At 42.6% G+C, this 21,482-nt stretch overlaps 1 protein-coding gene across 3 annotated transcripts in view; it reads right to left on the minus strand.

Annotated features, from left to right (window-relative positions):
• Nucleotides 1-7,956, minus strand: part of Raf1 (Raf-1 proto-oncogene, serine/threonine kinase) — a 77,444-nt gene extending 69,488 nt beyond the window's left edge. For 2 of the 3 annotated variants that reach the window (XM_013145026.3, XM_013145027.3), the window contains exon 1: nucleotides 7,553-7,956. The gene's annotated coding sequence lies outside the window, so the exon portion shown is untranslated. The remainder of the gene's footprint in view (nucleotides 1-7,552) is intronic. The other variant, XM_003463187.5, reaches the window with a different exon arrangement.
• Between the last annotated feature and the right edge of the window lie 13,526 nt (nucleotides 7,957-21,482).

Genomic DNA, 21,482 nt, shown 5'->3' on the forward strand with positions numbered 1-21,482 from the left:
TTCATAGCACTATTATTCCAAACAGCTAAAAGGCAGAAACAACCCAAGTATCCATTTGTTGCCATTCGCCTGGATGAATGGATAAGCAAAATGTGACATATCCATAGAAAAGGGAATGGATTAGACACATGCTACCAACAGATGTACCTTACAAATATGCTAAGTTAAATTAGTTAGACCCAACAAGACAACTATTGTATGATCCTCCATTTTTTGTTTTTGTCTTTTGGTGGCACTGTGGATCAAACCAATGCCTTGTGCATGTCAGGAAAGCACTCAACACACAGGATTCCTCTCATGGGAGATATCTGAAACATGTACATTCATACAGAAAAGAATTACAAAGGGTTGGGATAGGGATGAAGAGTTTCTTTAAGGTGATGAAAAACCTCTGAAAGTCCTGTACAGTAACGCATCTTATCTATAATCGCAGCACTCTGGTGGCTTAGACAAGAGGATCTCAAATTCAAGTCCGACCAGAACAACACAGCAAGTTCAAGGGCGTACTAGACTACCTAGTGAAACCTTGTCTCAAAAATCTAAAACAAGAAAAAAGAAGAAAGAGAAACCTCTGGCAATGGACAAAGTTGACAGCTGCAAAACATCACAAATGTACTTAATACCACTGACTTGGATACATGAAATGGTTAAAATGGCAAATTGTATATTTATATATCTTTAACACACACTAAGGGCCCATTCTGCAGTCACACAGTGAAAAGGTCCATATTTCTACTCTCACAATCATACTCTCTAATTCCAGGCAACACTAAGGTCAAGAAAAGTAGAAGAATATCATTTATCTCATTCCCTCTGGTTAAGATTTTCTTCCACATCTACTACACGGCAGATGCAGAAAGAGCCAGCAAAGTAAAAGCTGCTTGAGCCAATTAAGCTTCTAAAACAACCAAATACTCTCAAAGAGTTGGCAAGAAGAACTCAAGAACACTCCACAGAGGACAGCCTAAGAGGGAGCTGAACAAGGAAAAAACCCCAAGCATTCCACAGACACAGCCAAAGAAGGAGCTGCACCAAGAGGTAACTCCTATCACAGGTCCCAGACTATGCAATTCTAGTAAGCAAGCAGCAGGAAAAAACTAAACCCACAAGTGATTAACCTTCCAATCTCTACTCATTCAATTAATATTGGCTGTGTAACAATACCAGGGTTTTTTTTTTTTTTTTTCCTTTTTTTTTTTTTTTTTTTTTTAAATCGGTACCTGGGATCGAACTCACAACTGCCTGCTTGCAAGGCAGGCGCTTATGCCGCTGAGCTAAATCCCCAGTCCCCTAATACCAGGGTTTTAAGAACTGGAGCTATGTGAACAAAAGTAAAACCTATCTCCACCTTTCAGAAGCTTAAATCCAAAGACATAAAATATCTATACAAAAATGACACCATAAGCATAATTTAGCATCTTATAGTCAACAAACTGAGCTGCAATGAAGTGCCAAGAATTCAGCTAACCTAAGCATTAACAGAAGAGAAAGGGAAACAAATAATTTAATCAAGTATGTGCCACAGTAAATGTATGGGCTACAGTGCAGAGTACCAAAACAGTATTTGCATGCACCATATGAAGTTAAACAAAAGGTCTGTCCAGACACAGTGGTGCACACACATAACCCCAGCACCAGGGAGACCAAGACAGGAGGATCACATGAGTTTTGAGCCCAGCCTTGGCTATATAGTTCAAGGTCCACTGAAATACATAGCAAGAAGGTCCATATATTAGTAACACTGGCTCACCTAATGTTGGGCCGAGTGTGGTAACACACATCTGCAATCCCAGCACTCAGGAGACTGAGGCAGGAGGATTACTGCAAGTTCGAGGCCAACCTGAGCTAAACATACTGAGTTCAAGACCAACCTGAACTGCTTAGTGAAATTGTCTCAAAAAAGACAAATAAATAAATAAAATCTAATATTAAGTGCTGAATTTAGATTGAGCACTTTCACTGAAGCACAGACCTATTACCTCAGGGTCTCATATGAGATTCTTTTCACAAATGCCAAATGAATAATTAACTATCAAGCAGAAAGCCTTGAGTTTAAAATCTAATAGGATAAGCTTACAAGTGACTACACAACATAGGTCATAAGAAAAACAAATGCAGGGTTCTAAGGAGGGGCTCAAAGATGGAAAATAATAGTAATGAATGGAAAGGAGGGCAAAAGATCAGGAAATGATTTTCAGAAGATAGTTTTGAAATGCTCTTAAAAGAGGAACACATAACTGAGGAAATCTGTCAGCTCTTCTCCATTAGATAAGGTCCTAGAAGGCAGGAACTTGCACCCTAAACCAAGCACAGGAGGCTGCCCCCAGTAATAGGCGCTTTAAAGAAACAGCTTTGAATTCCACTAAATACAGTTACCAGGAAGACTTGAACACTCCTGGAAGGTTTCAGGAAGCAAGCCAGCACAGTAGATGATGCTCCAGTCATCACCAAACAGGGCACATTAGAATCTTCCCCATGAAAGCTGCGTAGCAGAACAAAGGAGAAGGCAGAAGTACTCTGCAGAGCATATTTGTCTGTATCCTTTGAATTCTGTGGCATACCGCCTATATTACCTATTCAAAAAATTAAATGTAACTTGTAATGAACCGCACATTAAGAAAATATATCTGGCAGCCATATGGAGAACGTTGTGGCAAGGGAAGAAATTAAGAAGAGATCTGATCTGGAAGTCCAATGGTTCAGGCACACACAACAATAAAGGCCCCAACTAAATCTGGAGAAGTTAGAAAGTAGCTAAAAGCAGAAATGTCAGAGATGCAGTAATCACCAAAGCAATCTGACTAGTGACTGAATAAATGGGATGATGTAAGGGCCCATACTACAAACAGAATTCATTTAAAGCTATGAAATATGTTTCTCTATTATAAAAGCAATGTATTCAGAGAATTTGTATAGGAGAATACAAAGAGGAAAATTATCTTTATTTCTACTGTTTAACATCCAGTGGTAATATCTGCATGTATTTTTTTCCTATATGTAAAATTCTGGCATAGTGTAATTCATATTACATACAATTCATCCACTTAAAATGCACATTCCAAAGGTTTTTATTATATTCGGAGGGCTGAGTGGTAGAGTTCTTGCCTTGCATGCACAAGGCCCTGGATTCAATCCCCAACACCACACACACACACACACACACACACACAAGAATTACATTTAGAGTTGTGCACCCATCACCACAAGTTTAAGAAACCCATCACACTTACTATCTCCTATTTCCCTCAACTCCCAATCTACTTTCATCTCTTTATATTTTATCTATTTTATACACATGGAATCATATAAAAGATGTCTTTTATAAAAGTCTGGTTTCTTTCACTTAGCATGTTTTCATCCATGTTATGTGATGTGTCAGTAACCCACTTCTTTTTATTAACGAATACATTCCATCATATTTTTTTACTTATTTTTTATTTGGTACCAGGGATTGAATTCACAACCTCATGCATATCAGATCATTGTATTAAGATTTTTAAATGTAACTAATCATTCCAGATATGTTCAGCATTTTTCATATCATAAACGCTTCACACCTGCCACACTAAACAAAAAGTGCCAGCCCATATCAAGTGGCTTAGTCATTTTACTATTGTGAGACATCTGAATTGTTCCCAGTTTTTTCTATTGTAAATAAATTCCCTTACATCCAGGTGGGAGCACCTTTTTGAACAACCTAGCTGGATCCAGGGAAATGCATCCCTCAGATGCAAAGCTTCCTAATTTAGTCTTACCACAGAGGTCAACAGTTGTGTTCTTTTAGGAAAAAAGTAGGATTTCCTCTATCTCAAACCTAGGTAAGGTTAAATGCTACCTCAAATTAAAAAGGATGCCCCCAAAATATCCTGATGAAGAATGAAAACTCGAAATTATAAGGACATATTGATAATTAACCACTGACTCTTCCCTCAAATCTACTGGCATGAAGAAAGAGAAGTTACTTTTTCTAAACATGATGCTTAATTATGTAGCTTCAAAAGAAAACCAGAACTTTTTACTTTCCACAACAACTGGAAGGAAAATAAAGAGAATATCTTGATTAAAACAGTAAAGATGTACTTACTCTTTGCTACTGTACAACAATAAGTTCAACAGGTAGAAAGAAAGAGGAAATGGCACTTTATAGCCCATGGTGGTCCTCAGAATTCGACATAACATAGCAGGTTCCCTTAAAACACTATTTCCAGGCTTAGTGATACATCTCTGGAATCCTGACACTTGGGACCCTGAGGCAAGAAGATCATCATGAATTCAAGGTCAGCCTGAGCCACACTGTGAGACTTTGTCTTAAAAAACACCAAAAAGCAAGAATGAGAAACAAGAAAGAATAACACTGCCATTTACTCACTGTTTCCCATTCACCAACCAAAAATGTAAACAACCTCTAAATCACAGAATTTTTAAATTCTAAAATATTTTTAGGGTTCTGACCTCTATTGATAAAATCCCTTAGAACCTGGCCTAAAACTGTGTTAAGTGTTCCTCAAAAAATACTACATACACTGGAACATGATGCCAATTAACACACTTGGTAATTTGTCAAAGACACTTCAAAAACCTAAGCAAAAACCAGCAACAAAGAAACACCCACTTGACATTTTCCTTGGTTAAACTGAGATATTAGAAAAGACAAACATTTCTTTGTTTTTGGGGGGTGGTTTTGTTTTTGGTTTTTGGTTTTTTTTTTTTTATACTGGGGATTGAACTCACAACCTGGTGCTTGCCAACCAGGCACTTGCGCCACTGAGCTAAATCTACATCCATATGAAGACAAATGTTTCTGAAACTACTAATGTATTAAAAGAATGATTCAAACACTATAAAATTAAAGGTGAAATTTATTCACAGTATTTAAGGCAAAAATAAAATACCCAGTCATTACTGTCATGAGGCTACAGACAACAGTTTAGCCTAGTACATTAAATTATTATACCAGTATCTAGTATCACTTAAAAACCAGTTAGATGAACAATTAGGAATCTTATCCTGTTCTTCTCATACTGAAAACTAATACATCTAAACAAGGTCACACTAAAAGAACCCAATCTTCTCCAGTTAATTTAGTCAAAGAATTTTCCAAATACCATGTTTTGAAAGAAATTTCCACGATTACACAACCTAAATAAAAAAAGTCAAAACTTGATGTTTGTGGGGCGCTGGGGATTTAGCTCAGTGACATAAGCGCCTTCTTTGCAAGTGTGCAGTCCTGAGTTCGATCCCTGATACCGATAAAAACGAAAAAGACCAAAAAAAAAAAAAATTTTGATATTTGTGGCCTTATAAACCCAGCAATTCCTGCCTGTCAAAGGCAGCACCTAAACTCTCCTGCAAGTCAACATGAAGCCACATGGTCTAGCCTGCCAGCTCCTCCCAAAATCAGGATCATCATGGTGGCTTATTATATTCCTCACCTGTAAACAAAAATATTTCCACCTGTAACATTTCTCTGTTGTAGGCAATACATTATTAGTGAAGTTTTACCTGAAATTTAAGTGTAAAAGAACCATATTAATTTACTAATAAGTTTTAAGAGTACTCTGAAATTACTAATTTTCCATTCTAAAAATAAAAGTAATGCTTTTGTAATAAGTCAAGCTTTTAACTTCCAAAAAGTATGAAGCTGCTGTTTAACCTTCAGAGCAAATGACTGGTATGTTTTAAGCTAAAAGCAACTAGTTTTAGAGCAACTTTAATGTTTGATGCTTAACTACTCAATTTTTAGACACTTTTTGTCATAAATGATCAGTTTAATTTGCTTGTTTTTTCCTGCTAAACCAAATTTCTTAAAATATATTCAAAATGTATTTCAGCCATCTAGTTCAAAGGGAAACATGTTTTTTTAACGATTGACAAGACTTTAACAAAACTAACTCAACTAACAGTTTTTATCAGAAACCCACATACCTAAAAGATAAGCTTTAAGAACAGAACAGTAACACGTTTATTTTTTGAAGGACCCAGTGTTCTACTGGGTCAAATGTTTTGGTTGGATTTTAAACAGTTTAGCCCTTGAAGTGATAAGAGTAAGAACAACTGAAAAGAATCTCAATGTTCTTCAGGGATATACGTAATCATCACAACCCAAAGATTTAGGAACTGCCAGCAGAGTAGAAATTACCAGCAAAAGTCTTTTTAACACCATAATAATTACTTTAGTATGAGCATTATAAGTTATTTTAGGAAAAATTATAAGCATATAAGTTATTTAGGTTCATAATAGAATCTGAGACCTTCTAATAGACCAGAAATCTGCAGATCCAAAGTGTTCTATATGAAATACGTTACTTAAAATACATGCTTACATTGTACATTTTTCAGATCTTTGTATTACATGATCTGTCAAATTCTATATGCCTGGAGAAATACTATTTATACTGTCAACAGCCATTTGAAATATAGAATTCATAGAAGTCATATGCTAAAAAAAAAAAGTCCAATATTCTATGAGGTTTACACTTACAAGAATCTTATAGAAAGGAGTTCATTCACCGTTGTTAAATATGAAACATTTGACACAGAACATAAAACACACTCACACATACACACAACTTGTGAGACAGGATCTCACCAAACGTCTAAATTGCCCAGGCTGGGCTTGAATTTGCAATCTTCCTGCCTCGGCCTCTCACAGTGAGGAATACATGCGTGAACTACCACGCCCAGCTCAAAAATGTTTTTAACTGAGTTAATTAAGTACATCTTTTCAATTACATCAAGTTCAAATGGGCGGGGAGGGGCGGTGTAACCGTAAGAGCAAAGAATAACGTTCATTTAGAACAAATCCAAATTAAGTCAGTTCACCGCATCTATAACAGACCCTTCACCATCTGCCAACGATTTTCTTTTAGATTCGCCTGCCTCAGCATTTCCCCTACACATACACTCGCAGCTCCCCAAGCTCACCCTAGTCCTACACGCCTCCGTCCCTCGATACGGCGACTCTCTCGGCTCGAACGCCTTCAGTCCCCTCCGGGGTCACCGACCCGTACTTCCCAACGCCTCGACGCGAGGCTAGCTGTGCTAGGACTCGAGGCCCGGGAGCGGCCGATCGCCCTGCACGGTCTCCCCGCACGGCGCCCCGTCTCTGCGAACCCCTGGCCTGAGATGACAGGGAGCGCAACAGCCGCCCGGCCCAGAGGCCCACGCCGCACAAAGACAGCCTGGGCTTCTTCGGGCACCTGCGGCCGGCCCAACGACCCGCAGGCACCCGGAGGCTGAGGCTCGGCACAGCACCTCGAGCCCCTCCCGGGTCACTCACAGCCCTGCAGCCCTGGGGGCGCACGCCACTCCCATTCCCAGACTACCGTACCCTCCCCGAGTCAACAAGCGAGGCTCTAGAGGCCGCGGCTCCGACCGCAGCGGGAACGGCCGCAGGTGACCACGCATTCGCAGGCCGCCGGCGCCGACCACGGCCACACACGGGGAACGCACGCTGCACGTCCCGCGAGACCGGAGCCCACCGAACCCGCCCCTGGCACGGCTCGCCGGCCGCGACGCTCCCCTCCCGGCCCCGGCCCACCAAGCAGCCCACCTGAGGGTGCCAGGCCGCCCGGTTCTGGCGGCGGCGGCGGCGTCGCGCCCACTGTTCCCGCGGCGCTGAGGGAGCGGGAGGCGGTCACAGGCGGCGCGTCCCTAACCCAGGGGACGGGGCCCCGAGAGGACCCCGCATCGTCACCCTCGCGCTGCGCGCCTCAGGGCACGCGCCCTAAAGCCCAGCCGGCTGGCCCTCTGGGAACCTAGAGAGAGCGGCAGGAAAGACTTGCCGCCTCACGCTCGCTGCGCTCCCACTCCCGCCATCTAAGATGGCCGCCCCAGCGTCCAAGAAGAAGACGCTTTCAGCGGCCGGCGAGCGACCGCCTCACTCGGCGCTCCTCCACCCGGCCTGCGGCGCCCGCTCTCAGTTTCTGTGCAAACTCTCCTGGCAAGCAGTCGGCTCTCGGCAAGGTCGAGGATCTATCGCTCTGGCCTGCACTCGGGCACCGCCCCGGGGCGTGGCCTCGAGGTGGAGGCGTGGCCCCGCGGTGGCAGCTGAGGCCATTTCCAAGCCAGGCTGCGGCGGGCGGAGAGGCGGGGCTGACCGGTGACCACCCGAGTCCTTGTGACCCAGACGCCTGGCAGAGGGCTGGCCTCGCCCCTTCTATGCCTTAATTTCCCTATCTGCACGAGGACGGTGGTAGATCATTGCAAAAATTATGCAGTAAGAGATGATTCCGTTAGCAATTCCATTAGCAATTGTGTCGCATTGCCCCCTCGTTTCCCACTCTCGCCCCGCCCTTTCCGCCGCTTTGCGCTGCGGTTTTTAAATCCTCTTCATTTGTCTTTACCTAACCTGCCCATAGTCAGGATATCCTCCAGGGAGCTGCCGGTAGAGCGTCAGGTGTGTCAGGTGTAACGTACTGTGCCGGAGGAATAGACTGTGGCCTAGAGCCAGTCCCCTAAGGGAACTTGTTGGGGTCAGGCTCCAGGTCTGGTGGCAGCCACAGGATTGTGCCCTGAGGTCCTTTAAGGTCCTCTGCGGAAAAGCCTCACGAAGTGTCCTCCTGGAAGAGGGTGCAAAGTGAAGGGCCGCACAGGCATGGTGACACACACCTATAATCCCAGCACTCAGGAGGCTGCGACAGGAGGATCAAAGTGAGTTAAAGGCCAGCCTGAGCTACGTAGGGAGACCCTGTCTAAATTTTAAAAAAACGAAGTGCCCAGCCTTACTTACCTTTGTAGAAAAGTAAAACAAAGATGATAAAAGAGGTAACTTTAGCTCCGGTTACCAGATTAACAGAAATTAAAGGGCCAAGGATACACTGTAGCTCAGTGGTAGTGCATACTTACACTTAGAGGGGCACAAGGACTTGTGTATCAGCATGTCTGTACAAATTTTTTCTCAGCTTTAAATATGGTTTGCACATTTACAATTCTCTTTGTTTTTTGTTTGTTTTTGGAGTTTGATTTCTGTTCATTTTTTCCTATGGGTCTGAACACACAGGTTTTAGTGATGTTAGTATCCCATAGACATTTGTTCTATCAGGAAAATCAATGTTTTCCTGCAGAAACAATTTCAGAAGCCAGATGCCTCCAAAGTAGTTTGCCTGTAGTATAACAAAATTCATTAACAGCCAGGTATAGTGACACAAATCCATAATGCCAGCAGTTGGGGGACAGAGGCAATAGGATCACCATGCCAGCCTGGGCCACATACTAAGTTCAAGACCATCCAGGACAACATAGTAAGACCCTGTCTTAAAAAAAAACTCATTAGAAAATCATTAACACTCACAGACTACTACACAACAGCCTTACAATCTGATATGTAGCCTCATAACCACCCTTGGAGCAGGGACCCAGTGCCAACTCTACAGATAAGGGAATAACAGCAAGTGAGCTGCAGATTCAAGTCATACTGTTCAAATCCATGTTTACTTATTTTTTAATAACTACTTGTTTCAATGTAATTTCAAACGAGGAGTAACTTCACTATGAACCATATACAACAAACCTGTACTTTTAATCATTTTAATGTATTTGTTCAATATATAGGTATATGCTTCACTTGTAATCCCAGCACTCAGGAGGCTGAGGTAGAAGGATTGCCATAATTAAAGGGCGGCCTGAACTACATAGTGAGACCCTGTCTTCAAAAAAATTTTTTTAAATAACCACTCAACTATAGTAAGCAGCTTATCTTCATTAAGAAAATACCAATATACTCCGCCTGACATCGTGGAACATGCCTGTTCTCCCTGCACTCTGGGTGGCTGACGAAGAAGAAGGACTGCAAGTTCAACTCCAACCTGGGCAATTTAGCAAGACTCTCAAAACTTTAACAATTGATCCAGGCATGGTGGTACATGCCTGTAATCCAACACTCAGGAAGACGGAGGCAGGAGGAAGATTATTGCAAATTCCAGATCAGCCTGGGCTACAAAGTGAGCTCAAGGCCAGCCTGAACTGTATAACAAGACTCTGTCTCAAAAAGACAAAAAAAAAAAAAAAAGTTAGAATTTTTAAAATGCTAGGGGCATGACTTATTGCAAAGCCCCTGTGTTCAACCTAGACCCTCTGGGCTTCCTTCTAACAGTGGGGACTCCCCTGACTCAGAGTTTGGTAAATCTCAGGATCCTGCTGTGATGAGCCCCAGAGCCCCAGCCCATGTTCAGGGTAAGCTGTCCTGGAGCGAGCTTTGTGGCAACCTCAGGGAGAGGACAGCCCAGGTGGCTGTGAAAGGGACCTAGGATCAAAGCCAGCTCTGTTGTTTATAAGTCAGGTGACCTAGACTGGGGCCTGGCCTCACAGTACTTTTTAGCTCCTTATCTGAGCTTGCTGGTTGAGTTAGGAGGGAATTAAATGAGACTAGAGGTGCAAAGAGCCTGGTGTCTAGGACCCCATACACTACTCTTCACTGCCCTGTTCCACAGCTCTTCCTGCTTCAGGTGATTTCTGGAGCTGGAACAAAGGCAGGGACACTGCACAGTGGTGCACGTGTGGCCAGCCTGTTCTCCTTGGGTACCACCATTACTTCAACCACAGTGCAGTCCATGGCTGGCTCCAGTACTCTAGACCAAATGCTTCGTGTTTTCCTTGCTGGTCATTAGAAAAAGGAAAGCGCCTTATTGCCATGGTAAACCAAGCTTGTTAGGATATCCATGGGTGTGAGATTTTCCCACGTGGAATTTCCTGTTTTCTCATTCATCTGTCCCTGACCTTTCCCTGTGGGGCCTGATGTTTCCCTTATCAATCAATATGTGTGAGTTATTTTCCATGATAGCAGAGTTAACTTCTGTGTGACTTATATTTGCAGCAAATATTTATTTCTATTTTTAATAATTTTGTTCTGACAATTATGATGATGGTTTTGGGGTTTTGTTTGTTTGTTTGTTTGTTTGTTTTTTTGAGACAGGATTTCACTATGTATTCCAGGCCTTGAACTCAAACCTCTTTATCAGGTTTCCCTGGCAACCCTAAGCCAGGCACCCCAACTGCTTCTCTGTCCTGGGAGATTTTCATATCTGTGAAAGGTAGCAAAGCCCACCTCACAGAGCTTTGGTGAGGCTGGATCCTTCTTGAGAGCACCTTGTACTGCTAAGGGGCATGAGATCAGGGAGTCACACAAGACACCCATGCACACACTCACACGTGGGGCTCCCTGCCCTATGATCTTGGTCTGGAAACTTTTTTTTTCTTCTGAAATAGTCTTGATGTGTGGCTGAAGTTGGCCTCAAACTCATGGCAGTTCTCCTTCCTCAGCCTCCGAAATGCAGGGATTATAAACCTGCCCAGCAGTGATAGTAGTTTGAGAACTGTGGTGTAATTCTGGTGCTGGGGGTTGAACCTTACACACACTAAGCACATCCTCTGCCACTGAGCGAAAATCCAGCCATAGAGAATTTTAAATGAGTGTGTGCATGCATGCGTGTATGCCTGTGTGTGTGCCTGTGTGTGTGTGTGTGTGTGTGTGTGTGTGTGTCTGTCTGTGTCTGTGTCTATCATACTAGAGATTGAACCCAGAACCTTCACACTAAGATATGTGCCTGGCCCTTTTATTTTTTATTTTGAGACTGGGTCCTGTTAAATTGCCCAACCTGGGCTGGAACTTGATATCTTCCCACTTCAGCCTCCCACCATGCCAGGATTACAGACACACATGACCACACACAATTTTAAACTGTATACATCTTTTATCTGCTTTTCACTTATGATTTACCCTATGGTTTGAACTTTGTCTCATTACTGTATTTTCTTTCTTTCAAGTAGTCCACCTCTGATGTATTCTCTCAGCCCCATGTCTCTTGTTTGAGACCTTAAATTTTTGAAACTCCTCAATACAAACATTAATTAGGGCCAGATCTCCCCATTAAGTGGGAACCAAGCAGAAGTGGACAAATGATGCCATGTTGAATTAAATTCCAGGCATATAGAAGGAGTCCCAAGGATCTATTTTCCTTACAATTAGAAACCCAAATGATTTCAACATAAAAAAATAAAACCAGGCTGGGGATTTAGCTCAGCTGTGTAAGCGCCTGCCAGGCAAGCACGAGGTTATGAGTTTGATACCCCAGTACCAAAATTAATTAAATAAAATAAAACCATTGTCTTGGGGTGCCAACAGCTCAGTGGCAGCCATGTGCTAAGTAAGCAAGCATAAAGCCCAGGAATCTATTACCAGCCTCCCAAAAACTGGGAAAAAAAATCCCAGAGGGAAACATGGGCCAGGTAAAATTTTGTTCCAGTCCAGGAGAAATCCCCTTTTGGAAGCATGATAATAAATGCCAGAGGCATAAAAGAAAACACTGATAAATTCACCTATATAAAATCAGCTCTCTGTATGGTAATAAATAAACTCAAAGATCAAATGGCAGCTTTTCCACAGGGCAGGTAGGATGGCTGAAACAGAGCAGAAGCAGCTGGCATCCTCCAAGATTTTGCAGCGCGTGTGTCCTCTGAGCGAGCACTGAGACAGCTCCACAGCACCTGAGTAAGGCCAGGAGTCACCGCCAGTGGAGAAGGAGGTGGAGAGGTAAGGACAGGACAGGCCTGTCTGCAGGCAGGTGAAGATCAAGCCCTAGATGATTACCAATTCCAGGGCGAGCCCCCCATCACCTCCAAACCGATGACCATGGTCAGCCTGGCATGGGGCCACTCACTCTTCTGGCATCATCCCCTCAAATAGCCAAGAAAGACACACACACACCCAGAAAAATAAAAAGTCAAATGACAAGCCAGGGGGAAAAATGCTTGTGATCAACTTTACAGGTAATGGGCTGGTTTCTGTAATAGAAAAAAGAGCCGCAAAACTGGTAAGAAACCAAAACTCTCCAGAAGCGGTTTAGAGTGAGGCTTGCTGGTAAAGGCCTTGCCCAAGATGGGGAAAGCCCTGGAGTCCAGCAACAGCAAGGTCAAAGGATATGGACACAAAGCCCACAGGATAAATACACAAATGTCATACTTAGAAACTGGCTGTGGTGGCACACTCACCCGTGCATTCAGGAGTCAGGAGAGACACCAGCAATTTGACGCCAGCTGGGCTACATAGTGAATTCAAGACCAGCCTGGACTACGTAGCAACTCCAGGTCTCAAAGTGCCACCCCACCCCCAAAAAACCCTAAATATATATAGAAAAGGGTAGCCATCTTCATAATTAGGAAAACACCATTTCCCCCTTACCGAGAAGGTGTGCTAATTTCTGTCAAGGATTTTTAGTACTAGGAATTGAATGCTGAGCTGCAATGAGTTATGTAGGGAGCTGTGGAAGCTGGAGATTGATCACATGTGTGGGGCTAAAGCAAGGCCAACCCAGAAAAAAACAGACCAAAACAAGCTATGTTAACAAGTTGTTCCAGCACCAAGTTCTGCCAAGCAATGGGTTGCTAGGCAGAGTGGCTGATGTGACGTCATCTTTCCCAGTAGATAGATAAAGGTGCTACAGTGGTTGAGCAGTTCCTTTCCTTCTATCAGGACGATAAGGGCTCCACCTGATCCTAGCTTTGTCTTTTCTTTGTTTTTCTCATCCTATTGGGGCCCTTAACCCTAAGAACCTTAGGAGCCACATTGGGTCACAGCATATGGCACCAGACAGGATAAGAGACTGAAGACAAGAGGACACTTCTCATGTGCATGCAACTAGGGGGAGGATTGCATTGGTATAGGTCAGTAGTCATCACTGGAGTGTATTGATACTGGCTTCATCAGGTGTAAAGAGAAACTCCCTTATTCTCTAGGGCCAGTTATAAATGGGCCTGAGAGAAACTCCTTCCTCTGAAAGAAAAAAAAAAAAAGAGGTATATTGATTATATCAGCTGTCTAACTATGGGACAAACTTATCAAAAAGAATCACATGTATAAGAACCTGTTTGCTGTGTGCTTGATTCCAGTATTTATATTCCTTCTGTGGATCTGGATGAGACAGGGTCTTAATAACCTTAAGCTTCTTGAGACAACCACAATGGAACTGGCTCCAGGCACTGTTTCAGAATCAGGTCCGAGCTAGGAAAAGATGACAGCATGACCCCCACCCTGATAACCTTAACTGAGCCACTCATTCAGCAAAAACTTCAACTATCTGTACAAAGAGTAGAGGATGGTATCATTGGGCCACTCAATGTAAATTCAAAACTTCCAGCAGGGCCTGGGGCAGCCCTGCCAAAAAGTAGGGGTATAGACAGCTCAGATGGCTTCTCCGAGAGATGGCCTGCCCTGCTTGGCCCGGCAGGCTCCTAATTGTTGGGGTAATATGGTCCTGATTTATGGTTTGCTGATTCCTGTTTATAAAATGCTCTTAACAAAAGAATTTCAAGTAACCAATATGACAACAACTAACCTTTAAAACTTCTAAAAATTCAACATTTGGCTTTCACTAGCTGATAACAGACTGGCTCCAGCCTATCATTGTCTCACTATGGCTTTGTAGTGGGTCTTGATATCCGGTAACATAAATTCTCAAATTCCACTGTCTTTTCAAAATTGTTTACTACACAGGTACTTGCTTCAAATTCACAATTAACGTAATTCTACATTTGTTTAGGTCCCTTCTGCTTTCTTAAGTCAATTTTAGTTGTCAATAGACTGACACTACACAACTTGCTAAATTTCTTGAGTTTGTCCCCAGAAGAAATTGTAAATTTACATACCTGAGGGAGGAAACTGAAAAACAGCTTAGAGAAAAACTAGGGAGAAAACAAATCAACAGAAATCAGCTGGCCCTCTACAGATTTTAAAGGGTTATTTAATAAAACTGCTGCTTTCTGCTCCTCTCACTACTTCTCACAGGCCCGCAGGCAAGTGCACCAAAACCTCCCTGAGCCTGGAGTTTGGCCCAGAAGAAGGTAAAGAAACAATGTTGCTTGTTTCAGCTGCAAGGAGAAATCAGGGTTATGGTTCAGTCTACTCAAAACACAGTTCAAATGTTCCTACATTCCTGTATTGCTCAACAGGTTATTCTTCCCTTGACAAAAATTGTAAAATCTATAAATAAAGAAAGGTTACCTAAGGATTTGGATCTTCTGATACTTATTAGAGATGTGGGACAAGGCTCTGGCCTGCTCAAGCCACCCTGGTTTTTCCTATCACGGTGCCAATGCTTTATGAATCAAAAGTTTACACTGCACTGGTGCTCAGATCCCCAACAGTGGGGCCCCAGCCCAGAGCAGGAGCACCACCTATATGTCACAGGAGAGCCCAAGGTACCTAAATATAAAACGCAGTTTCCATTTTCTTTATACCTTACCACAAAAGTTCTTTATAATCTTCAGGTTTAAAAATAAGCTAAATGTGCTCATAATTTAAATTAAAAAAAAAAAAAAAAAAAAAACCAAAAGGGAGAGTTTACCTCATAATAGATTTCACTTGGCAGTATATACCATTTAAAATATTTATATTCTAATAAAGATATAACTACCTCAGCAGATAGATAATGTAATCAAATAAATCAAATATAAAAAGAGTCCATTGGAATGATCTTCATACTGGAAAATAAAAGCAGCCAGTCAAGTGCTAATGTGGGGTCAAGGGTATGCTTGTGTTTTTCCAGGAAAAGCTAAATGACTTATCTAGGTACCAGTGTGTGTTGTCCAGCTATATCATGGGCCCAAATCCAGGAAAGAAGTTGATCCTACCTCTCAAGAAGTCCTATTACAGTGATGCCTTGGAGATCATGCCACAACCCATAGAAAAGGATAAAGCTAGAACCAACCTTAATTGACCCAAGATGGTAACCAAGAATAAAAAAGGTCCGAATAGATAATAGAAGTGCATGCTAAGTCCTATGACAAAAATATGTTAATTATAGATAAGATGTTGTCCTTTTCAAATTCTTTGATAAAAGATCTCTACTAACTGACCTACAACAAATGTGACTATTTAAAATTACAAATTCTATAATTGTAAAAATTTTGTGTAATTCAATTTGGCTAAAATATATTTGAGTACACTCTGATTGTGAAAGATGTTTGTTAATCTGTGCATCTGTTTATCTGTTTGTCCAGTCTGTTAAGCTTTGTTGGAAGTCATTGAGCTAGTGATCACTCACACGTGTGGAGCCAATAGCACAAGTGCCTGGACAGGAGTGTTGAAGTGGCACGGAGTGCCTGAGAAACACCCTGAGCTATGGGGTGCTGGAGGTGACAGGTGTTTCAACCCTGAGAACACAGGGTGTAAGAAGCCAGCTAGTTCAGCAAAGGGGCATGGAGAGTTCTTGTGGACACCAATAACTCTGTGTTTGTTTCTATGCCTGTTTGAATCTGTACAGATCATCTGTCCATGTTTGTCCATTCATCTGTCTGTTTGTGAACAGCTGTTCTTTTTATTTTGAGCTCAGCAATTTTCCTTTTTCCTTTTTCATTTATAGATCATTTAATCAAGGTTTATTTGAGTTATAGAATTACAAAACATGCTTCCACATGGATTCCCAGTTAGTCAAAATGATGCTAAAGTCAGTGGGGAAATGTAATGTACATTGTTGATTATCATAACTTGAGAATCTCTCATTGTTCAAAAATAATGTGTTAAATGTTATGATTGTTAAGAAAAAATTATTATAAAAATGATTAAATAAAAATCCCTTGGGGTTAGGATGGTTGGACAGGATTTTAACTGATGAATAAGACAGTGGCCACCTGGTAATTTTTTTTTTTTTTTTTTTGGTCTTTTTCCTTTTTATCAATACGGGGGATCGAACTCATGATTGCCTGCTTAAGGCAGGCACCTATGGCACTGAGCTAAATCCCCAGTCCCTAACACCTGGTAACATTTTACCAGCTCTTGTTCATTGATTGGAGGCCCCTGTGATCTCCATAGCCTTATGGGGGACATTCCCAACTAAAATTATGTATATTATTGTAATATGTTCACATTGGTTGGTCATCATTAAGAGAAATAATACAAAAGGTTTTTGATTTTAAAAATGCCGATACAAAAGTTTTCATATGGTTATGACAAATGATTGTTGTTAACCTCATGATGTATTCATACATTCATACCTCCAGATGTACAGGTCTTTGAAAATATAAAAAAAGATTGTTTATGGTGACAAACTTTTGTTTCAGATTCAGACCTCTGCCTCTAACAAATGCTTATGAGATGTTCATCCTACTAAAGGTCAACAAGTTAGGTAAAGGCTTTTATGTGTTAGGGATGACTGACCAAAAGGGAGAAATTTGATGTCAAAATGAAAATTCAAGTATGTTACAAAATATCATCATGGTTTTTACACTATAACATTGTATATGCTTTGATTTCTAATTTTCTATGTAGAATAAGTAACTGTTAATATTCTACAGGTATTCAAATGTTAAAACATTTGAATGTTTTAAATGTTCCATAGTTCCAACAACATTCCATAGTTGTTAAAAAATAATGGTTCTATTTTATGTTGTAAGATGAGGTTTGATGGTTAGATAAGATAATAGTGCCTCTAACTACATTGTACTGTTATCAATCTTTTCTTCTGGATGTTTAACAACTGAGGTTTGGAGACCAACAATTAGAGAGAGAGATGGGCTAAGAGGACAGCCAGTAGTTTGGCCCTAGCACTCCAGGTCAGTGAGGACTCGGGACACGAGAACCTCTGCTGCATCATCTTATACTCTACGAGTCCCTGGTCTTCTGATCAAGAAGACTGTGAGACTACTGAGGAAACTGATCATCAGTGTGTGGTGTGCCTAAGGAGAGTCACCAGGAGCAAAAATCTCCCAAGCTTTCACAGAAAGCAACTTGGTCAAGCAATGGCCGTGACTCATCCGAATGGCTGACACTAACAGAAGAACTAAGAGGTGCTATAGCTGGTTCCAAGGTACTCCTGAGGAGATCCAACTGACCTTGATAGATAAAAAAAATTGATTGTGTTTAAAACAGGTCTCACCTTAACTTGGTCTTGAACATCCTGCAGAAAATGTACAACTACTAGAGGTATATAAAACAATGCTAAAGTAATATGTTATAAAAGAAACTCAAATCACTAATACCTTTTGGCAATTGCCAGCTACACTGGTAACTGACTACTGTCACAGATCAATGGACTGCACAGGGTTTCAATTACAGAATGCAGGGACTTAAAATCTTTGGACTGCACTTAAAAGATCTACAGAGCTCTCCAACACAGCTTCTCCAGCTTCAACTGACCACCCCTCCTGTGCAACAACAAAACAAAAAAGAGGGATATGTAGGGAGCTGTTGAAGCTGGAGATTGATCATGTGTGTGAGGCTAAAGCAAGGCCAGCCCAGACAAAACAGAAAGACCAAAACAAGCTATTACCTTCTTACCAAGAAGGTAAGGGGCTCAGACCTGCTAGGCAGAGGGGCTGAAATTGACATCATCTTTCCCAGTAGATAAATAAAGGTGTTACAGTGGTTGAGCAGTTCCTTTTCTCCCATCAGGAGGATAAGGGCTCCTCCAGATCTCAGCTTTGTATTTTCTTTGTTTTTCTCATCCTCTTGTATTTCTTAACCCCAAGAATCTCAGGAGCGGAATTGGGTGATGACACCCCCGGAAAAATAAAAAATCAAATAGCAAACCAGGGGGAAAAATACTTGTGATTGACTTTGCAGGTAACAGGCTGGTTTCTGTAATAGAAAAAGAGCTACAAAACTGGTAAGAAACCAAAACTCTGCAGAAGCGGTTTAGAGTGAGGCTTCCTGGTAAAGGCCTTGCCCAAGATGGGGAAAGTCCTGGAGTCCAGCAACATCAAGGTCAAAGGATATGGACACAAAGCCCACAGAATAAATACACAAATGTCATACTTAAAACTGGCTGTGGTGGCACACTCACCCGTGCATTCAGGAGTCAGGAGAGACACCAGCAATTTGACGCCAGCTGGGCTACATAGTGAATTCAAGACCAGCCTGGACTACGTAACAACTCCATGTCTCAAAGTGTCACCCCCCAAAAAATCTAAATATATAGGAAAGGGTAGCCATCTTCATAATTAGGAAAACACCATTTCCCCCTTACTGAGAAGGTGTGCTAATTTCTCTCAAGGATTTTTAGTACTACGGATTGAATCCTGAGCTCCAATGACTACATCTCTAGCCTTTTTTATTTTTTATTTTGAGACTGGGTCCTGTTAAATTTCCCAAGCTAGGCTTGAACTTGCAATTGTCCTGCATCAACCTCCCAAGTACTGGGATACAGGTGTGACCCACTATACCTGACTTCTGTGTATTCTTGACACGTGAAGCAGAGGTTTAAGGCCACTGACACCAAGTAACCTCTTAAGATTCTTTGCAATGTGGGGACTTTGTGGCCATCCTAATTGTCCTTATCCTTTCTCTTGCTGATTAACATCTGCTGAGTGTCAAGGTTTTAGCTGAGATCAGGGAAAGACAATACTACATTGGTCAAGCATTGTGTAAGGATTTGGCTCCCAGATCTCCTGCTTGCTAATTGTAGGCATTTAACTTCAGAATCTGTTTCCCTATCGGTAAGACAGGAATAATGTAATACCTAGTTTATAAGGTCACTATGAAGAATCATTGAGGGCTGGGGTTATAGCTGGGCTGCGGACACAGCTCAGCAAGCACAAGGTCATGAATTTGATCCCCAGTGCCCCCCGCCCAAAATGAGTTCTAGTGGGTTATGGTGGTTCATGCCTATAATCCCAGCACTCAGGAGGCAAATGCAGTAGGATTGCCTAGTTCAAGGCCAATCATAAATAAATTTTTAAAAGTTGTCTTTTCTAATCTTGCCAACAGCTCTACAAGTTTTGGCTTTATCTAATAAGAAAAAGAGAGATCAGGGCTTGTGATGTAGCTTAGCAGTGCATCACCTGTCTAGCAAATTCCTGATTCCACAAAACAAACAAACAAAACACAGAAAAAAGGGAGAGAGAAAGACAGGGAGAGGGATCAAGAGAGCATGAGTAAGCAAAAAACAAGGGACCAGAGAGGGAGTCACCTGCCTAACCTCACACAGCTGATAAAGGTCAGGGACTGGGCAAGTTCTCCCCACTACGCCAGTCCTGAGTGGGACTTTCTGTGCTCTCAGAGTCTGGAAAAGTCCAGCATAGTACTAGAATGTGAGGCCTGCAGCACCTGACGGGCGGTTTTGCAGAGAAGTCTGGGAACATTTCCCCTGTTGCCAGCTGCCCAACAGGATTCCTAAGGTGGGGGAGAGAGAGGGCAGGAAGGGCAGGAGTGCAGATGCCAGCAGGGCCCCCAGGTCCCTCCCGAATTGTGCAGGGACCTGTTTGCAAGGAGGCGTCATCTGGGCTGCAAAGTTGAATGCCAGCCAAAGGCACAACCTAAAATAGCCGGTCTCCTCCCTGTTATTTTCAGAGCTTAAAAAAATCCTGCAAAGCAAAGCGAGTATTTTTATCCCTGGCCTGGCCTAGAATAGCAGCACCTATTTGCTGGGAGGGCTGGGCCTGCAGGCGGAGGCACCAGGGAGTACAGGAGTCCTCCCCTCCCAGCACGGCTTGGCCTAGGCTCCCTTAAATCCCACATCCTGCCCTGCACCTCACTTACTCAGCACCTTGACTTTCAGACCACCTGCATTTGTTCTTCTTTATTATGATTACTGTTTGTTCTTTTAAGACACGCCTTACTGTACAGCTTAGGCTGCCCTCAACTCATGGCAAACCTGCCTTAGCCTCCCAAGTGCTGGAACTGCAGGGGTGCACCACCACATCCCAGGCCCAGTGCCACTGAAGTTGGTGCTCCACACTGGGCTGCATGCCAGCTCCCAGCTGAATCTCTACAGCACTGTGTGAGCCAGGACAGAGCTGTCCATGTTTCTCCTGTTACCTCTGAGTTTTAGGCCTGGATTGTAAGAACAAGCCACTTTCAGATTTGCTATTCAGAAACAAAGCCCAAGACAGATTCAGGGACTGAAACAAAATTTTGCCTGCTGGAGCCAAAGAGGGAGCTAAAAATTGCAGACATTTCATGAGCAGGGCATGGTGGCACACAACTGCAATCCCAGGAGGCTGAGGCAAAATATCACCATATGGGGCCAGCCTGGGCTATACAGTGAATTCAATACTAGCCTGAAACACATGGTGAGACTTGTCATTTAAAAATGCCAGAGGGAAAAAAACCAGGTAAAATTTTGTTCCAGCCCAGGGGAAACCCCTTTTTGTAAGCATGATAATAAATGCCAGAGGCATGTCTCGTAGAGGGAGGAGTTGGAAAGGGAGAAAACCCTTCCAGGCTACGCCCCAATGATCGGCCTCTTGTGGTCAGACCCCATCTCCAACATCCAGCCATCTTGTGAAAGCTCAGACTATAAGCATGTAAGACTCCTGGCCGATGTCTACACAGAAATCACCACAGCTAGTTTGCTCTGAGAGAGAAAAATAGGAAGAGTCTGGGTTCTGCAGTGTGGACAGTGGTGCAGTAGGGAGCCCGGCTACCTCACCTGTAAATCCCAGCATTCCATCTACCAGGGTGTGACCTTGAGTCTTCTCTGCAGTATCTGTGCCAGTCCTTCCTCCCCTTAGAGCCCAGTGTGAGAATTAATGTGCTGAAGTCTCAGCTCACA

Source organism: Cavia porcellus, unplaced genomic scaffold, assembly GCF_034190915.1.
Source record: "Cavia porcellus strain 051 isolate PalLab524CR breed Dunkin Hartley unplaced genomic scaffold, mCavPor4.1 scaffold_27, whole genome shotgun sequence".
Classification (NCBI taxonomy): domain Eukaryota; kingdom Metazoa; phylum Chordata; class Mammalia; order Rodentia; family Caviidae; genus Cavia; species Cavia porcellus.